General features: G+C 40.3%; 2 long non-coding RNA genes across 5 annotated transcripts in view; one reads left to right on the plus strand and one right to left on the minus strand.

The window, feature by feature from the left end:
• LOC309342378 overlaps positions 1 to 3,789 on the minus strand; it is a 30,734-nt gene extending 26,945 nt beyond the window's left edge. Inside the window, exon 1 of one of the 2 annotated variants that reach the window (XR_014156748.1) lies at positions 3,683 to 3,789. This is a non-coding gene — a long non-coding RNA (uncharacterized lncRNA). Of the gene's footprint in view, positions 1 to 3,678 lie in introns of both variants that reach the window. The other variant, XR_014156749.1, reaches the window with a different exon arrangement.
• Positions 3,688 to 20,212, plus strand: part of LOC309342374 — a 101,037-nt gene continuing 84,512 nt past the window's right edge. The window contains exons 1-3 of one of the 3 annotated variants that reach the window (XR_014156740.1): positions 3,692 to 4,162; positions 4,226 to 4,492; positions 6,616 to 8,381. This is a non-coding gene — a long non-coding RNA (uncharacterized lncRNA). Of the gene's footprint in view, positions 4,163 to 4,225; positions 4,493 to 6,615; positions 8,382 to 20,212 lie in introns of those variants that run through there. The other 2 variants (XR_014156739.1, XR_014156741.1) reach the window with 2 other exon arrangements.

Consider the following 20,212-nt stretch of genomic DNA (forward strand, 5'->3'; position numbering starts at 1 on the left):
AAACACATCCAAATATCCATTGGCAACACAGTGGGCAGTAACAGTCGGGGAGCAGCCAAAATCCTTCTCACTGTAAATATGTAACAGCCACTGTAGTCAGAGCCAGAATGTTCCTGCTTTTATACTACCAGCCCAAAGTTCTTGTCCCAGGATTTATCCTTCTACCTTTGTGCTATTTCATTTGACTACAGCATCCATATAAAGTTCAGAACTGGAGAGGGGGGGGGGGTCACTGGAGATTCCAAGCTTCACAAAGCAATTAAAAGGATTCTGCACTGAGGTTTGCTTACTGTGTTTGTAAAACACAACACAATTTAATTGCACTGTCACTAAATACCAATCTAGACAATATCTTGCTAGTTTGAAATCCTTAGGCTGCCTTTTACATTTTAATGGCTACGAACAGCCATTGGCACAAAGTGAATTGAGCTCACACAAACTTATCTTGCAACAGGCCTACAAAAATTACAGAACAGTAGCACCAAAGCTGTACTAATCTTGCAATGGACAGCTTTTTGGTTAGATTAAATGAGTGTCCTGCATGAGCTATTTAGAGCTGCAAAATATTTAGGTCATTTCATAGAGTCATAGAGTGCCAAGGGTCATCTAGTCCAACCCCCTGGAATGCAGGAATCACAGCTACAGAATCCCTAACAGATGGGTGAGGGGGTCATACTTCCAACTATATTGCGCACCAAAGTACATTATTATTTAACTGAAATAGTTTTGTTTGACTAATTGACCAAACAGTTAATTTTGCATATAGATAAAAGCAACTGTCATGAAACGAGAAACATGTTTTTTGACAAACATGTGCATATGATGTAGCAGGCCCAATAATTTTAGTACATTAATTCCTTCCTGTACTTGCATTAAATATAACAACAACAACAACAACAACAAATGTGAGGTTACTTAGGGCATCTTCTTAGTTCTTTTAAAAAATACTGCTGATAAATCTAAACAATGATTAAATCACTGAACCCTAAAATATGCCGTAATACTACAATTGCCAATTATTTTGCTGATATTTTTCTGTTGCTAAATGCCACATTTTAAGGTGGAATAGAGAATTTGTCTATTACCTTTGCCTTGAATGGAGAAAAGTAGAGACAGGCCTTCGTATATTCTGTGGTACAGAAAAATAAATGGCTACTCTGTATTAGGCTAACATAAACCAGGTGCTGGCCCCAGGGGCTGCCTTCCTGTAATAGATTTCTTTCCACCAAAGCTCTTCAAGGAGGGCGTGGGGGAGTAGATTTCGGATTCTAGATTGGGCCAGAGGGTGGAACCTCCTGTTAAACAAGAGTGTTTGTAGTTGTGGTTACAAGCAGCAAGATCCCAGAGAACAAGATGGTGTTGCGAATCGCACCACCTTTGCTAGGGACTTTCAGCCTGCATCATGATCACAAATCATTTCCTGTGACAGAAGGTTATGTGTTAAAGATGTTCATCTCGAAGCACTTGCAAAAGGTAGAGCCTATGCTATCAAAATAACAGGATCAGGATAAAAAAAAAAAAAAAAAACCATGTCTGTAAGTGATTCATTCATTCCCTTTTCAGCTGTACGGCTTCCCTGGCTCCTTGGACTTCTAAAAGGAGAAGCTGTTGTTTATATTAAGGATGCTTCTTATGTTTAGAGAAAGGGAAACATTTGCAAATGATGCTGAATAACTGCTAGTATCTCCAACAATTTGACAGAAAGGCTCTTGGCATGAGCGTTTGTTATGCATTGTTTGTTTTAACTTATTTTGTCCATTTTTTAAAAAAGCATGATGGTGGTTTTGATCAACTCTTGCTGGTGGAATTCCATTAGTACATCTGCTTAAAAAAAAAAAAAGAAAAGATAAGCAGACAGTGTGCTAGATGAGCCTAAATCGGGATTGGTGTTGGGTATATTTTTAGCCTTTTATCCTTATGCCTAATTGAGGATGACATGCAATCATGAGGTTTCATTTCAGAATGCCGTCTCTTTCCTCTCTCTTATTAAGTGGTGGAGCTGACTTTGGCTGCTGTCCACAGACCACTTACATCAGAGTACTTGGACATTGTAGTCGAGTCCTAGCGATTTAAGCAGAAGTAAACCAGTGTGAGTAGTTTGTTGGCTGTGTATCAGCAGCAGTTTGGTGTATATATGAATTTTAGGACATGTCCACACACAAGGTTTCTACTGAGGTTCTGATATCATGAGTCAATAATCCAGGTAGCATCTGATTTAGTAAGGCATATGGCAGGGGTGAGGAAGTTTTTTTCTTAGTTTCCTGGGAGTAAATTCTTGGGGATGCGCACTAGTGGTGTACAGGGCAAAAGCCAAAATTGAAGCAATATCATTACTCTTTGATAATTTATTTTATTTATTAAGTCTGTATACTGTACAAACTTGTAAGTATATTGTAAAAACGCAATACAAAAACACAAACCAATATGCCCCCCACCAAACACATTTAAAAGGGGTATAAGATGTTAATCAGCCAAAGGCTTGGTTGAAAAAGAGAGTTTTTGCCTGGCGTCTACCTGGGGAGAGCATTCCACAAAAGTGGAGCCACTGCAGAAAAGGCTGGTTCTTGTATGGCCACCCTCCAGACCTCTTGTGGAGGCAGTACATTAAGGATTGTCTCAGATGATGATATCAGGGTCCAGGTAGGTTCATATGGAGAGAGGAGGTCCTGAGCTGTTTAAGGCTTTATAAGTCAAAAACAGCACTTTGAATTGGGCCTGGAAACTACTTGCCAGTGGGCCATAAGCAGAAACTCTCTTGCCCTGATGAACAACTTGGCTGCTGAATTCACATTCAGAAGGCACAAATGATCAGATGTACAAAATCATATGCTTCAATGGTTTTCCTATTGATTATTGTGGACGGAATTCCCAAACTACAAAGAAAAGAAAGGAGAGTATGGGCCTTGCAGTTTCCCATTAACAGTTAGCACCTCAACAGCAGACTGAGCAGACAAGCAGGTCGGTCTCCCCAATACAATGAGACGTACTACATTTCTACTTAAAACACAGCAACTGTTTCTAAACTGTTATTTATAAATATGAATTAGCAAATGCAAATTTACGCAGATATGTGCCATCTTTCGTCCTTTTGGGGGGAGAGGCACCAGTTAATCAGTTCCTTTTTTTTTTAACAATACATATGGACACCCTACTTTAATACCTAACACCAGACCTCACCATTCCCCATCTTTTCATATGCAACCTAGAGCATTCAATTCTATTTTTATTTATTATTTTTTAGTCCCACCTTTCTTACCCAAAACGACGTCTCACACACAATCTTATAAAGCAAGCAAAATGGCACTCTAGGCAACAACAACAACTACCACCCAATGGCAGCAAGAATCGCATTAGATTACAAGGCGCAGGCCCAAAATGCAACATTTCTTACGTGATATCTACAAGTTGGTAACGCAGGGCTTTTGCTAGTTTTTTCCTATAGAGAGAGAGTTCTACAGAATTAGAATAATTCTTTCCTCTACACAAAAACAGAACCATCTCAGGGCAGAGAACCAGTTTGTGGACTAGTTGCCACTAAAGAGGTATGATAACCCTGAATGTGGGCTGCACCATTTCAGAATGCTGGTAGGGACTCCAAGCTCCTGCCTGATTTTATTTTTTTAATTAATCCCTGCACATAGAAATCTAGATTGAAGGCGGAAAGCTTACTGTCGAGACTCACCTTTAGTTTTCTGCGGGAGGGAATGCTTCTGTAGTGAGGAGCAGTCCTTGAGTGAACTACCCCTTGCAATTCAAAGTGGTGCAACCCAAACAAACAGTCTTTTTCTTCTCTCCCCCACCTCAATAAAAGGCCTCAGGTTGTGTGAAGGTCAGTAATTAGGTCTCTTCAGTGCTTCCTGGCCTGGCTTGGGGAGAGATAGTTGGAGGACTAGGCCTCAAATCCTTCAAGTTTCAGCCACTTCAACCTTCCTGGCCTGGCCTGGGGAGAGACAGTTGGAGAACTAAGCCTCAAATCCTTCAAGTTTCGGCCACTTCAGCCTTCCTGGCCTGGGGAGAGACAGTGGGAGCACTAGGCCTCAAATCCTTCAGGTTTCAGCCACTTCAGCCTTCCTTGCCTGGCCTGGGGAAAGATAGTTGGAGGACTAGGCCTCAAATCCTTCAAGTTTCAGCCACTTCAGCCTTCCTGGCCTGGGGAGAGACAGTGGGAGCACTAGGCCTCAAATCCTTCAGGTTTCAGCCACTTCAGCCTTCCTGGCCTAGGGAGAGACAGTGGGAGCACTAGGCCTCAAATCCTTCAACTGTTGTGGCCGCTTCACCGGCTTCCTTGCCTGGAAGGACTGTTGGGAGGAGCAGGCCTCAAATCCTTCAACTGCTCCATGTCTTGACTTCAAGGAATTTGAGCCGCTGGCCGAGTCCTCTTCAGTCAGTTTCCTGTGAGTAAGGAGGCTGCTGCTCCTGGATCCTCTCAACTGCTCATTGCCACCATAACACCTGCCATGAACTCTCCACCTGAGTTAGGACAGAATATGCGGTAAGAGAAACTCGCCACCTGTCTACTGACTGAGCCATGTTTTAAACAATAAGTTGACCCCCTGTTTCAGCTGAGCGCTGTTTCATTTGCTTGTGGTTTCTATTGCTTGAGGAAAATCCCTAGCGGTTTCACCCTGAAATGCAAAATATGTGCAGGCTTTGGCTGGAAAGTGGAAGGAAAAGCTTTGTTTGAAGTTTCTTTTTTTTTCATCAGATGTGGTCCAAAGAGAAGAAAACCCAATGGGGAGGCATTTACCCTCAGCCCACCAATTAGTCGTGGGACAGGATGCCGGGGAAATGCTAATCTATAAAGAAAGCTCTCGTGGTTTAATTGATTTAATCAGTAGACTTAAAGCTTGCAGCCCTGCTTCGTACTAATTTTGCAAAATAGCCTAATTATGTTATTGGGTTTCTTTAACCGACTTAACTTTGCTGGATAACCAAACCACAAGGGCTCAAAAAGCAAAAAAAGTGGGGGGGTGGGGAGTCTGCTAGGTTCCATAATAGGAGATGGCGTCTCCTTGCAGCAGGTGGTGAGAGAGACTGTGCCCTAGTAGTCATGAGAGTTGTTGTAAATGATGATGAAGAAAACCAAGGATAGGGTTGCCATATTTCAGACAGTTAAAATCTGGAGACAAAAGTTGTTGAGCTTTTTCTGCAAAATCTCAGTTTAAAAAATGAAGTTTTTTCTGGAATTGGCCAAAAGTGGCACTTCCAAGATGGGTTGCCATATGTAACTGGATTTTCCCGTACATTTCGGTGATTTTGGACATTGTTCCTGATGACCGAATCCCGAAATTCCAGATGTATGGCAACCCTAGTTGACCCCATAGGGTTCTGAACAAATGCTTGGCAGTAAATAAGGCTGAGTGTGTGTGTGGTGTTACGTACACTAACTGGATACAGTACAATTTTCACAGTTATTGATAAGAGTCACCACCTTTTTCTCTCAACCTTTTTTCTGGCATGGAGAGCAGATGTGGAGTGGCAGGGGCTGTGATTTATTGGCTGAATTTTTATGTTCTCTTAATGTTTTAGGTACATGAGCAGGGCCAGTAATAAGAGCAATTCTAGTTTCTTACACTTACCAAGGCAGTGTGGGAAAGAGCCCAGTCATAAAACATGGATATGCCTAAAATTATGCAGAATTAATTAGAAGAATTCTGGAGAGTACCCCTTCAGAATGCATGTGTGGGGTATGTTCATCATATTTTTGAATGTATTTTCATAAAAAGCTTAACATAGTCCTCTCCCTAACACACTTGCCTACTGTGTGAAGGGAGGTTTTTATAGAAGCACTAAAAAAAGGCGCACACCTATCTGCAACATCATTCTTTCCATTGAGTAGAAGGCAACCAGATCTGACTTTTGAGAATGTTGAAGAATATCTACGAATAGGTGAAGAAAGCAAGGTGGGATTGTACTCAAGAGCACTGGGAAGGAGATTTCACTCCTGCAATCTGAAGTAGTACACTCCAGGATTAATTTACTACATAATTCTATGTAGAATAGATTTTTCACCCACCTCCTATGTTGTCTTGGAGTTGTGGAACCAGCTTCTTAGCCAGCATTTTTCACTAAACTATTGGAATCAGGAGCACCCACCTAGTACTTAAAAAAAAAAGAAACTGGCATAAGTGAATACAGTCATACCTCAGGTTGAAGTAGCTTCGGGTTGAGCATTTTCAAGTTACGCTCCTGATTCTAATAGTTACTTCCAGGTTTCACGTTACTTCCAGGTTTCGCCGCTCGTGCATGCGCAGACGCTCAAAATGACATCACACGCATGTGCGGAAGTGGCAAATTGTGATGTGCAAACGTGGGTTGCATTCGCTTCAGGATACAAACGGGACTGCAGAACGGATCCCATTCGCATCCAGAGGTACCACTGTAAACATGACCCTCCCTCTACTGCAGGGGTTGCTAACCTTTTGTGGCCAGTAGAATTTGAGAAAGTGTGAGGGGCACCAGTTACAAAATAGCTGTAACATCTGAATTGGGAATGGCTGAGAGGACCCTGGATTGGTGTCTGGATGCAGTGGTAGACTGGATGAGGGCTAATAAGCTGTGTTTGAATCCTGAATGCTTTTAAAATGGACCCCTCCCCCTTTTCTCATGATACAGAAACTCAGGGCTGCCTAGTAAAATGAATTGACAGCAATTTCCAAAGTGATAGAATAGAGTGATCCTTCACACAATACATAATTCTGGAATTGGCTACCACAGAATGTGTCAATAGCCACTAGCTTACCTGGCTTTTAAACAGGATTAAACAAATTCACGAGGGCTACGTCTATTCACAATTATTCCCTATGGCAGCTAAATCAAACCTCCATGTCTAGATACAATATACTCCTGAGTACTAGATGTTGAGAACAAACAATTAACAACATAATGAACTGCTTCCAGTTACTCAGAGAGGCATTTGGCTGGCCAGCCGGCTGGTGACTACTGTGCTGCTACTGCTCAAAAGAGAATGCTGGGTTGCATTGAGCTTTGGTCTGACGTGGGAGAACATGTTCTAATAATAATCTGGAAATACTGTTAAGAGACATTATGTGCTGGTTTCCTGAGCCAGTTGTGTGAGTTGCACATCTATTTATCAGTAGTCTTTAATGTGCACAACTGTAAATGGACCCAAAAAGGTGCTGGTAGACTCACTCACAAACTTCTGGACTTCAATCAGCCACAAGCCCTGCCAGGATTCAGAGTAATTTCCTAACTATGAATCAACCTGATGACAATGAATCGCACACTGGAAAAGAATGCCAAATAAAACAAGCCATCACATATAGCTTGTATAGAGCAGCCTATGGAAAGGCTTTTGATCCACTCCACCAAAACAGCAACAGTGATGAAAATAGAGAAAAGCAGGAACAGAAGAATCCCAAACCACATCTGTGAGTGTTGTGTAGTGATATTTAAGCCTGACAAAGATTAAAGAAAGCAAAATGGTCCTTCCAAGAAGACATCATGTGACTTTAAAAAATACTCATTTGAGTATTTCACAGAATACTCTGAGCAGAAAATATACAATGCTGATAAAAAGGGCATCCTGCTTTAATGGGAAATGTCTTGCCTTAAATCAGATTCAAGCTAGAAACACAACCACTTGCTGATAAATTCCAATAGTCACTTGAAATTCTGATGTTCCCATTATACAAGTATATTTCATTTATAACAAGGCAGTGAAGGAGTGACAGTTTGTAGGTGATGCAGTTGCTATATTGTGCAATCATTGCTCTAAAAAGGACTAAAACCCACAATGGAGAATCAACCTCTTCAAGGATAGAAAACCTAGAGATACTATAATGTGTGAATTTGGGATGAGGCTAAATAAATCAAAAACTGCTGGTTCAAAACTTGCTTTTGCCCTGAATCGAGTAAACAACTTTTTAGACCAGAGGAAGCCAATGTGATGCCCACCAGAAGTTCTTGGACTACAACTCCCATCAACTCTAGCCAGGATGTTCAATGGCCAAGGATTATGGGAGTTACACTCCAGTAGCATCTGGAGGGCAGTTTGTTGGCTATACATGTTTTAAATTTAGGCAAACTAACATCTCAAGTCTCTCTCATTCTGCAATGCAAGGATAAAAATACTATGTTATTGGGTTGTTGTGAGGATTACTGAGATGAGGATTAGTGAAATAAACAGTTATTCAGCCCTAAGTGCCCTGTCGGGATTCACACCAGTGCTGCTGTTTGGTCTGCCTGCTGCCAGAAGCTGATTTAGGGGAGTACAACTGGTTTTCCTGCCATGGGTGCCAAGTTGAAAGGGCACCACAGGGGGCACCACAACAATGACAAACAGCGGAAGGTGAGAGGCAGTGGGGCACTGAATTTTGGTGTCGCACAGGGTACCTCTAAAATTTGAAAGCCCAAAGTCCACTACTGAGCCCTGAGCCTGGCCTTGGCTGGGGAGGGCGGGGTATAAATAAAAATTATTATTGTTGTTGTTGTTGTTGCTGCTGCTGCTGCTGCTACTGCTACTGCTGCTGCTACTGCTGCCGCTGCCTAGTCCCTTGGTTGTGGATTATGGCAGCAGCAGTTTGAACTCATACACCATTTTCATTTTTCCACAAAGCCCTAGAGTGCCCAACTTAGCATTGCTCTGGAGCACTGTGAGAAAGTTAAAGTGGCAGTCAGCTTCCCAGACCCAGCCACTGCTTCCTGGAAAACTTATAACTGAGGGATCAAGTAGGCAGGTAGGCTGGCAAGTAGGCAGCCATCCCAGGGCACTTTTCTAGAAAGGGGTCTCTACTCTAGAAGCAGCCTTACACTAAATATTACTGTATGTTTTATGAAATGCATGGGCTTTGTTTTGAAATTACTGAAACGATTCACATTGAAATAAATAGTCTGTATCTCTCATTGTGACATGTGAATTAAAATGACATGTAACTAATCCTAATCCTGATTCTGACCTTTAAAGCCATAATAACCTGGATTCTTAGATGCAGAAGAGACTAAGTTTAGTGGTAGAACCTTCTTTGCATGCAGAAGGTTCCAGGTTTAATCCCTAGCATCACCAGGTCAGGCTGGGAGAGACCCCTGCTTGAAAACCTGCAGAGCCACTGCCAGTCTGTAGACAATAATGAGCTAGATGGACCAATAGTCTTACTTGGTATATGACAGCTTCCCATGTTCCTAGATCTTGGCTGCCTACCTTTTAGTCAAGTGAGATCATAGAGAGTATCCAGCAAGGCCTCTTTAGTGGTGGCTTACAACTTTAGTTTTCTTCCTGCAAGCCTCATGATTTTATTTATTTATTAAGACATCTCTAGTCTGCCTTTCACATCATTCACAGGGCAGTGAACACAGCTTTCAGTTACAGCATCAGCATGAACATGACCACATATAAAATGCAGCTAAAACCCAAATCAGATTTAAAATCAGTAACCAGCCTACTAGAAATTAAACATCTGCAAAAGCGTGGGAGGGTGATAAGTATGGTTTTAATAAGTGCCAAAAAGCCATTAATATTGCTGCTTTTCTAAGCTTACCAGTAATTCTTTCAGTACTTACATACTTAAAAGATATGGAATAATACAGTACATTAATTTGCAGCAGATCCCCAGCAGATAATGGAACTTTCGCAACCTTTTCCAGTCAAGAAGAGGACTTTGGGGCCTCCTGCGTAGAAGTGAGTCTTCCTTGCCACTCATCCCTTAACATCTCCCTCAACCTAATACACTCTTTGTTTGGTGACATTAGGGGCAAATAGTAGAGAGAAGTGACACTAAGCAACAGGGATTTTTGAATGTATCTGTCAAATGCTTGAAAAACCCCTCAAGGTTTTCCACTGCTCAGCAGGAACACTAGAAAAAGACCAATTGCTTTTTGAGGCAGAGCCATATTTCTTTCTGTTCTTATGGGAAGGCTTTGCTCATATGCTGCCCTCATTGAGAGGTTTCTTTAAATTTTATTTCACCACTTCCATCACCTTGTTTTGTTTTTTAAAAGAGTTTGAATGGGGAAAAGTTATTGAGTGGATGTGAGCACTGTACATCACAGTACACATCCCCAATCCTATTGTGCACATCCATCACTAATAATAATAATAATAATAATAATAATAATAATAATAATAATATATTATTTATACCCCGCCCTTTTGGCTGGGTTTCCCCAGCCTCTCTGGGCGAGGAACACACACACACAAATTCTAGCTCTGCTGATGCTCAACGCACTCAGCATTCAATGAGCATTCTCAGTAGTCATCAGGCTGTCTTATCTTAGTTTCAGTTTTTAATATACAAACGTAATATTTTTCTGCATATCTGGGGAATTTCCCTATGCCAAATCCCCTCCCTTGTCCGTGAGTAGCCTACTGGTAGGCGTGGGACCTTCAAGTTAATACATATATATATAAAATTTCAGAATGTTTGAAATACTGCTGTGTCCAGTTGGTGGCTGGCCTGTTTCTTCCATGTCTTTCTTCCAGGAATGAACATGCACCTCCAACACACATACACTTACCTCTTGAGGCGAAATATGTGTAGTTCTTCTGACTGACCACAAGAGAGCAATAGGAAACAAAAACTGAGGTTGCACAGCTCAAATTCCCTTTGAGTATTGTGCTTAATCCTTTTGAGAAGAAAAAGTAAAACATGGGACAAGCTGGCAAGAAAGGACATCCTCCTTTAAACAGGGATGGTTTGCCTTAAATCACATTCAGGCAATGAAAACAAGCCCTTACTGATAAAATCCTACAGTCAGTTGGGATTCTGGTTTTCCCATTACACAAGTATCTTTATTTCTCTGTTTATTTTTAGTAATTATTTTCCGATGGAAGAGACGGAGAAAGATGGAGAGAGTGATTAATTATACAAATAATGGTTGGCTCTGTGTGTTAACAGGCATAAAATATTGCCCTACGGAGCAAAAATAAGGAACTTTGTTCAAGACCTTTGACTTAATGTCAAAGGCTGTTTAATGAGGGTTTGTGGAGGAAGGGGATGCTGCATTGCCGCAGTTTCATTCCCAAGGGGCAGTGCACGCCATGTGAACTGGGGCAGTCATGAAAATTCCAAGCCTCCTTGGTTTTTTTTCTTCTTCACAAATATTCTCTACCGATTCCTTGGCAAACCACAGAAATGGCCATATGCTACTACTCTTCATCACTTCTGGATAAATTGTCATTAACTTTTGCTATGTTATTTTAAGCCTAAATTTAGTTAGAATGGACATGATTCTGTTAAAAGAAGAAACAGATTTTGTAAGAAGCTTAGGAGGTTAGAAATGGAAAATTAGGAATTCAGCATGAAAAAGGGAAACGTTCCATATATACCATCATGAGCTACTGCTGCTTCTCTTGCTTGCTTGCTGGCTTTCATGAGTCATTTCCTATGAAGCCTCTTCAAGCAATTTTACAATACAATAAAACACATAAAACAATTGCAAATGTAAAGACTATTAGATGTATAAAAACAATTTCAAATACAGTACAGATACAGACGGAGATAAAAAATCTCCATTTAGAAGCTTGCTGTGCTGAACAAGGGAAAGTTGTCAACAGGCACCAAAAAGACAATAGAGATGGAGCCTGTCTGACATGTATGTAATGGAAGGTGCTACCAAAGGGTAGGTGCCCAAAAAGCCCAATTCTGGCATCATAAGAACAGGCCTCCTGGTAAAATCATAGGTGCAAGATGTGCTCTCCTGCAGACTACAGTGATTGGTCGAGTGTACAAGAGATAAGACTATCTTTTAGGTATCACCCCAAGCTGTATAGCACTTTGTACATCAGTACCAACACCTTAGTTTGGTATCCAATTGGCAGCCATGCATAACGTGATGGTGATAGCCTACCCCAGTGAACAGTTGACGCTCTATATTTTGTAGTTTCTGCAGCATCTAGATTTGCCTCAGGATCACCCCTACATTGAGAGCATTGCAGCAATCCAATCTGAAGGTTACCAGCACATGGACAACAGTGCTTAGGAGTCTTTGGTGAAGAAACTTGTTGAAAGCTTTTTGAAAATCCAAGTATGCTATGTTAACTGGATCATCTCTGTTCTATGTGCTTGCTGACATTCTGCAAAAACTAGTACTGTATGTTTGTGAGACAGGACTTGCCCCTGTAGAAGTTATGCTGGCTATGTTTCAGCAGGGCTTGTTCTTCTGTATGCTTGGTTATTTTATCTTTAAAAATAAATTCCATTAGTTTTCCCAGGACACACATTAACCCAAGGGGCCTGTAATTTCCAGGATCCTTTATCTCTTTTTATAAAAAAATGTATTACATTGACTGTTTTCCAAATCCTCAGGTACAGAGGCTGGTCTATACAAGCTACATATTTTTGTGAGAAAATAAGCAATTTTACATTTGCCAGTTTTTATTTTGTCTGTTAGGCCTAGAACTTCATCTCTCTTCACCACTATCTGCCTCAGTTCCTCAGACTCTGCAAAAGTTAGTTCAGCATTCCAAAACACCATTAGGAAGATGGAAGATCTTTTCCTGGTCACTCCCTCATCACTTCAAAGAAGGGTCTTTGAAGATGATCTCAGCAAATGAGCAGGTTCATATGGAAGCAGATGGTCCTTTAGATACTTGAGTCTAAAGCCGTATATGGCCTAGTATTCATTTGATTTTATTTGCCATTATAAGCTGTTGTCAGATATTTACTGGAGTAAAGTTTTTTCTTAGTTTTTGGGCTTTGTTTTTGTGTTTTGTGTTTTCTCAGCCAGCCAATGGACCTGACTAAGTAAGTGTTTAGAGATATCTAGGGCAGGGGGAGTCATTCATATGTAAGTTCATTGGTTCAGCCAGGTCTTTCCCCTTGGGAAAACACTGCCAAGCAGTGTTAAAAATACAGAAACCAACTCATAAAAGACAGGTCACATACTGAAAATACACATTCAAAGGCAGACGTTTGCTTATGTGGTCCGCGGCTTTCATACTTCTAGTGATCATGTAAAAACCAAAAACAGGCCAGATGTGAGGAGGGTGATGGAAAAGTACACATGGCAAGCAAGAATCCCGAAGAAAGATACCCAAGCACTTAGCTTAAAGTGAGCTGGTTTTTAGATTTTATTTTTTTTAAAAAATAAAGTGAGCTGGGGTTTCCCCCCCACCATCTGATCCATCAAGGCTCTTCTTATTGAACTTGGCTACATTGCTGGCATTACTCATATTTAGCAATAGTAAAAGGAACTGGTAACTTACAAACATTATAATGCAAGGCAGAAACCAGTGGAAAACATTATCAGATAACTATGTGCTGCAGATAAACAGGAGAGGGCAATGTCCTTTGTGCCGTGCTTGGGAGCACCGAGGGGTATATGTTGATGGTTTGTTTTTATTGTTTTTTTGCCTTTCCCTCATAAACTGGCATTACCAAAGAGACGCTAGGTCCCTTACAGTTCAGCAGCTTGTAGCTTTGTTTGTAACAAAACTTTAAAAAATAAATTTTATTTACAATTATTGTCTGAATAAACTCTACTTTTAATATGCCAGACATGATTATTCTTTAGTAAACCAAATTATACATAATGCATTTTATGTTCCTAAAGTAGCAGTTAGTTTTAATATATTAAGAGTACTTATTATATTATTATTATATATTAAAAGTGCTGATTTATTTATTTATTTGCATTTTTTCCAAACATTTCCAATTTTTTTCTGGCAAATTCTGGGCAGAAAAGCCCCCCCCCCCCCATGGCTTCAAGATTTCCATATATATACAAGTATATATCCATTCTTGAGCCCTACTACCCTTGGGGGGGTGGGTTAGTTCTGTATGTTTGTAATAACTGAAAAATTCAACAAAATGGAAGCTGAGTTTTTCAGAATGCCAAAGTCTGCACCTGAAAGCCAGGTTCTTTGCTTGCGTAGTGTGATCATGGACTTGCTAAATACGCAGAGCTCTGGCTGTACAATCCAGCCAGGTGAACCTGCCCTAGGATTTGGCTGGAGCTAAAGTGATCTTCTTCATACAATATAGAAAACCTGTTTTCATGAAATGTTTTCTCACATATAAAGCCCAAAGAGTCAGCTTAGAAGTGATCTCATCTCCAAAAAATGCTGTCACTGGTTATCAGAAAAAGACCCTACAATGAATATTCAAATAGTTGGCTTTATTTGCATAGACACAGCCTAGAATGGTGGAGAGGCCTTGAATTAGAAGTCTTGTCCCCTATTCCCATTGACTTTCAGTGAGAGGTGAGCATCAAAAACCCCTTTGCATATACACATTGTGTATGGAAACCTTAGGAACTGGTTCTCAAGGCCTCTCAATTCCAAGACTTTCCAATGCAATAAAAGTCATTTTAGAAACAATAAACAAATTAAACACCCTTATGGCCCCCTGGGTGCTTTTGTTTTAGGCGCCCCACTGCTGAGACACTCTGGCTCCAGGAATGTGAGCAGTTTCCTATTATGTGACTTGAAGATGAAACAAAAGTCCCCAACATTTGCTTGGCCGAAATCAAGAGGTGATTTTAAGTACCAAAAGTGAATTGTACACAGCTTTAATACCACAAGGTCTGATATTCCTAATAACAAAGTATATACTGGGTGGGTGGGGTGCTGCTTTCTCAAAGAACAAAGAAAGTAGTTTTTGGTGAAGCAGCTCTATGTCATATATGATCATGTGGCAGTTATTGGCTTTTGCAGACATAGAGTTCAGATATTCTCACAGAGTCTTTGGATGAGATGAAATAATTCTGAACGACTCAGTCTATTCTGATTCAATTGAAACAATAATCCATCCGCTATATTGTTCACCTTTGCAACTTTTTCCTGCAGAACGGGAAGGGAATTCCAGGAATACACATCTGTGGGATTTCCTGCGTTGATACTCTGTTGAGAGGCTGGATGGTATTATGGGGGAGGGAAGGGAATTCTCCTGCCTTTCAGCCTCCTGATGAGCATTCTCACAAGGTAGGAATCTATCCCATCCCAATCCAGAATCTGAATATTTAATTAAAGAAGGCTAATTTTGAGCCAGACTCCTGTTATCAGCCACTCTGAAAGGTCTCCCATTAGCTATAGGAAATAAAACTTTGTTCAGGCCAGAGACATGACTGTCACTGTTAGTCACACTTTCTGAGTTCTAGGTTCCACTTTGGTTGAGCTGGATATAAGGACCTTTCCAGGAAAGTGAAATCATCTCAGTAGTGTAATCTTGAACATCCATTTTGACAATAGATAGCATAAACGCCCCAGCTACTGGTGCACAGTGATCTACTCCCTCTGTATACGGAGGGTCCTTGTAGTCACTGATGATCCTCCATGAATTCATGTATAATTCCAAATGCCTTTTTCAGTTCTGAAGCTCTCAAAGAACAGGGTGGATGGGATGAATAGGGTCCTTCCAGGTCCAGGGAAGGACTTCCTGCACTGGTGCTGAACAGAGCCTATAGCTTTGAAGTAAGTGAATATGAGGAGGGAGTGGAATTGAAAAGGCCTGAGCTACACAGGACCAGGGAGCATGTTCAAAGTTACAAAGCGGGATAGACATAAATTCCTTTGAATCCACTTGCATTGGTCTCGGTGGATTTCATTCCAGTTTGGCTCTAAAATTTTATTCAAATTACTGTTTGAGCAGGACCAGCAATTGTGCCTGTACCTTTTTATTATACAAGCCAAAGGGCAGGAAAAAACTATATTTTTTAATGTGCAAAGTATATGTAAATGTATTCAGCTGGCAGAGCTCAAATGTTACGATCTACACCAGATGCCAAAAATAAGGTGCTTTGAAGGTCTTTGAAAGAGTCAAATGATTGGGGAGGAGGTGGGCTTAATTCCTAAGTGAAATATTTTATACTTTGGAGTTCCTGCATAATGGGGTCTCTATTTCTTTAAACAAGCTTCAGTTCATTACAGAGCTCTAACGAGGGCAACGTCCCAATGCCCTAGAGAGAGAACAAAGTTGATCGCCTGACAGTTGAGTCAAAATTCCCCCCAAAAATTATTAGTCCATTCCACGTGTTTGATCATCTTTAAGTGTTTTCAGAAGTTGGAATTTTCCTCTTCTGATGTTCTTCTGAACTCAGTACATTGTGTTTATATCGACTGTAAACAGATCTTTGGCAAATCTATAAAATTAATGCTTCGGCACAGCCAAACAAAAATAATCACTGCAACTGGGATTGTAGGCGAAACAGAGATAGGATTGCAAGCTCCAGGCATAAGCCATATTTGGGAGATGGCAGCTGACAGTCAGGCTTGCTAAAGACACTTTCTGGATCTGCTTTAAAAAGTGCATATTAACGGCTGTAAAAATAAACACCAAGATTAAGAGCCTGTAGCAAAAAGGAGTATTTCATTTCATTTTGCCACTCATGACACATTTATTTTACTCACCATAGTTGATTCTGTAACACAATTCAACGTTTCGTTTTGGAGCTAATGATTTTTTCAGCATCTTTTGCTTACACTATTATATAATAAAGTTTTAAGGCTGTGTTTGCTTTTAAAACAATGGTGACTTAGAAAAAAGTATTTCAATGTGTTGTTTAATCTTCAGGGCTGCTTTTGTGTATTCTGAAAGCGGGGTTAAGATATTGGATATTTAGGCACAATTAAAGTGTGCCTTGCTTGCAGTAGCCTTACTTTCTTCAGATGTTGTTTAAAGTCCTAACCTAAGGATTTGCAGAAATGGAGTCTAAAAATAGGGATCCCATATATACAGGAGATGATGGCTATGGTTACTGACAATGTTTTCTATTAGATTTTTTTTCTTTAAAAAATCCCACAAAATGCATATTTGCCTACTTGGATTCTACAAGGCAGATTAACAATAAATAATACTGCTTTGCCACTCTGCCAATGCCACTAACTGGCTTCAGTGTTTGTTGCAAGAGGCATGGAGAGAAGGCATCAGCATAAAACAAGGCATCAGTCTTCAGGATATCCTAGAGAGATAGAGCAATGCATGATAGATTTGAGGGGGCAACCTCTATTGCTGAATTCGGTGGCGTCATCTGATTATTGAAGTCTTGTTGACACATGCAGTAGAATAAAGTGGAAGTTAATGTGTTGGTAGAATGGTTGAGTCTACAGTCAGATAATTGCATTTTTTAAAAAAGTTCCTTTAAATGAACTGGGACAGAAACTTTTTCATTGATATCCTTTTCCAAAACCACAACAACATCATCTTACAGTTTTGTTTTTTAAAGAAGAAAACATAAACATTCTATCCCCCACCCATTTACAGTTTAAAGTCATACAGTTAATTCCAGCACTTCAGGTTTCTACCACCTAATACTGCTGGAATATAGCCCACCTCTCAGTAATGATGTAAGGAAGATTCTAGGGTTGTGGAAATCTGGATCAGTGGTCTGCCTTTGAGCTCACACATCTCTCTGAAGATCAGGTTCTTGAGAGAGCTTGCAGCAGAGGGAGGAATGTTAAGAGATGTTTCCAGACCCTTGAACATCTTGGTCACCCTCCTCTGCACACATTCAAACTTGTCAATATCCTTCTTAAATTGTGGTGCCCAGAACTGGACACAGAACTTGTAACTAACAACTGGTACTTAAGTTTCTTTCTTTCCTCCTTGGTTCTAATCCATTTTCCTTTTGTGTCATATCTTGCTTCAATTGAAAGCATAACGAGCAGGGTCTGTCTTACTTTTATTGATCTGGACTGGAAGAGGAGCAGAGTAAAAATATTCTACTACTATTTTTGCCACTATTTTTACCATTACTCTTATTGTTATTGAATTATTATTATTATTATTATTATTATTATTATTATTATTATTAAGTCTTCAGCTGCTTACCAATTTAGTGAGCAAGGAATAAATGCTGTACAATTGATATTTGGATTGTTGTTTAGTCGTTTAGTCGTGTCTGACTCTTCGTGACCCCATGGACCAGAGCACGCCAGGCACTCCTGTCTTCCACTGCCTCCCGCAGTTTAGTCAGACTCATGTTTGTAGCTTCGAGAACACTGTCCAACCATCTCGTCCTCTGTCGTCCCCTTCTCCTTGTGCCCTCCATCTTTCCCAACATCAGGGTCTTTTCCAGGGAGTCTTCTCTTCTCATGAGGTGGCCAAAGTATTGGAGCCTCAGCTTCATGATCTGTCCTTCCAGTGAGCACTCAGGGCTGATTTCCTTAAGAATGGATACGTTTGATCTTCTTGCAGTCAATGGGACTCTCAAGAGTCTCCTCCAGCACCATAATTCAAAAGCATTAATTCTTCGGCGATCAGCCTTCTTGATGGTCCAGCTCTCACTTCCATACATCACTACTGGGAAAACCATATTTGGATTACCATTAGTTATAAGATGAGGAAAAGATGGATAAGTCAAATGATCCAATTGCTACAAGACAGTACGGGTTTGGGAAGATACAACAATTATCTCATTTGTTATGCAAAAGCATCTCTCAGAATCCTTGTTTTTAACTGTGCATTTTAATTCTTTATTAAATTCATGTGCTTTAGTTCCTATATGAACTACAGGATTTTAAAGAAAATCAAAGTGCATAAAAATATATTTGTCTCAACATTTGCCTGAAGCAAACAAAAACAACAAAAACAACAACAAAAACACACATTTGCCTGAAACTCCGAATAGTGCAGTGTCATGTTTTTTGGGGGAGAAGCAAAAAGCTAAAGAGCTGTGAGCATTTCTCAGGGCAGGCAAATAGATACTTGATTCCCATAATGATTTTAAATGATACTTTTGTGTCAACTTTTTCCCAACCCAATACCTCATTTCCCTTTATATGTACCAGCAGTTGAGATGCATAGATTTTAAGGGTATACCGATTGTTGACTAACAATATGCAGTTTATTTAAAAAATCAAAACAGAGAAACAATTTGTTTGTGCTGAGATATATTTAGAGAGCATTCTTATTGTTCAGGGTCTTATGGAACATTTTGGAACAATAATCAGAAGCGTGCCATTGGGGTATTGTTAGCTGAGCACTTTTCTATTGAATTTTCAAGATGTTGTAAAATGAGATTATGTGAGTAGCACCTCTGGACACTTTTTCCCATCATTGTGTTGGTATCAATCGCTGACTTCCACTGTTTCTCCTGGTATTAAATAGAAATGTTGTTTCCCACTGCTCTGATTGGATTATTTATAATGCATGACATAACTGATAACCCTTAGGAGACTAGGCATTGTAGGCCTCTCTGAGAAATCTGGACAACAGGACTCTTTGGCCCGAGAGGCACAGTTTGAGAGGATTTATTGAAATAAATCTTTCTGCTCAAAAGTCATGATGAAGCAGGCTGAAATGTCCTTATTTATGAAGCTCTGTTTGTGTGGTAGGCAGGAAAATGAGGGGCAGCACTTTTTCATATTTTTTTTTCTTTTTTGGTGGGGAAATTGATAGATGATTCTTTCTCAGCCAACAAGACTTGTTTGGCTTTCTTCCTAATCTCCTCCCTTTTGGCAAAGCTGGATTAAAGTTGGATCTCATGTTCTGTGAAGACCTTAGATATTTTCCTCTGATAGACGGTAGGTGAAAAATGTTATTGCCTGAAAGTAATAGTGATGTGAGGAGGCCAGATTCTGATCTGACATGTGCAGAACACAAACAATAGGTACATTTCAGCTTAATTCAGTGTTATCTGAAATGCCAGAGTCTAGGGTATGTGAAGGCCAATGGCGGGTGTTTCTTTGTGCTGACTCTAGGAGGCGTGAGACAGGATGAACTTTCCTGTTCTTGACCTAACTGGTACAGCATACTGTATATTTTAAAAAAGAAGCCCTGTTGGCATTTTGCCATTTGATACACATTCACTTACCCCTCTGCCATCCCCTGGCTTGGCCTGATCTTGCGTAGAGTCCAATATATTTCTGTCTCTTTCTTTTTAATCCTAGGGCATTAATGTGTCTGGCAGGATGAATGTAACCTCTTTACAAAAAATTATGCATGCACCATATTGGGAAAGGCAGAGTGCATGCAAGATTTTCAAAAAAACTAAACCTAATAGGCTTTGGGAAGTATTTAAAACCCATTTTATCTATGCCTGCTTCTTTGAGTTGGGTTTAAGCCAGTGATCAAGAAGCTAAATTGAGGGGTTCCTGGTTTGAATCTCACCCTAGCCACATATTCTAGCCTTGGGCTCTTCTCTCAGCCTCTACTGTATCTGCAGAATCCATGCCTTTCCCCATTGTAGGGTGTCCTATAATGATAGAGGCAAATAGAAAGGTCATATTGGATAGGAAAGAGCCTTCAGTGCTAATAGAACTCTCTTGCCCTAGCTCCAAGATTTGAGGAGTTATATTTGTTGCATGTGTTCAAGTTAG

The sequence above is a fragment of the Podarcis erhardii genome (genome assembly GCF_964252035.2).
Source record: "Podarcis erhardii genome assembly, chromosome: 5".
Lineage (NCBI taxonomy): Eukaryota > Metazoa > Chordata > Lepidosauria > Squamata > Lacertidae > Podarcis > Podarcis erhardii.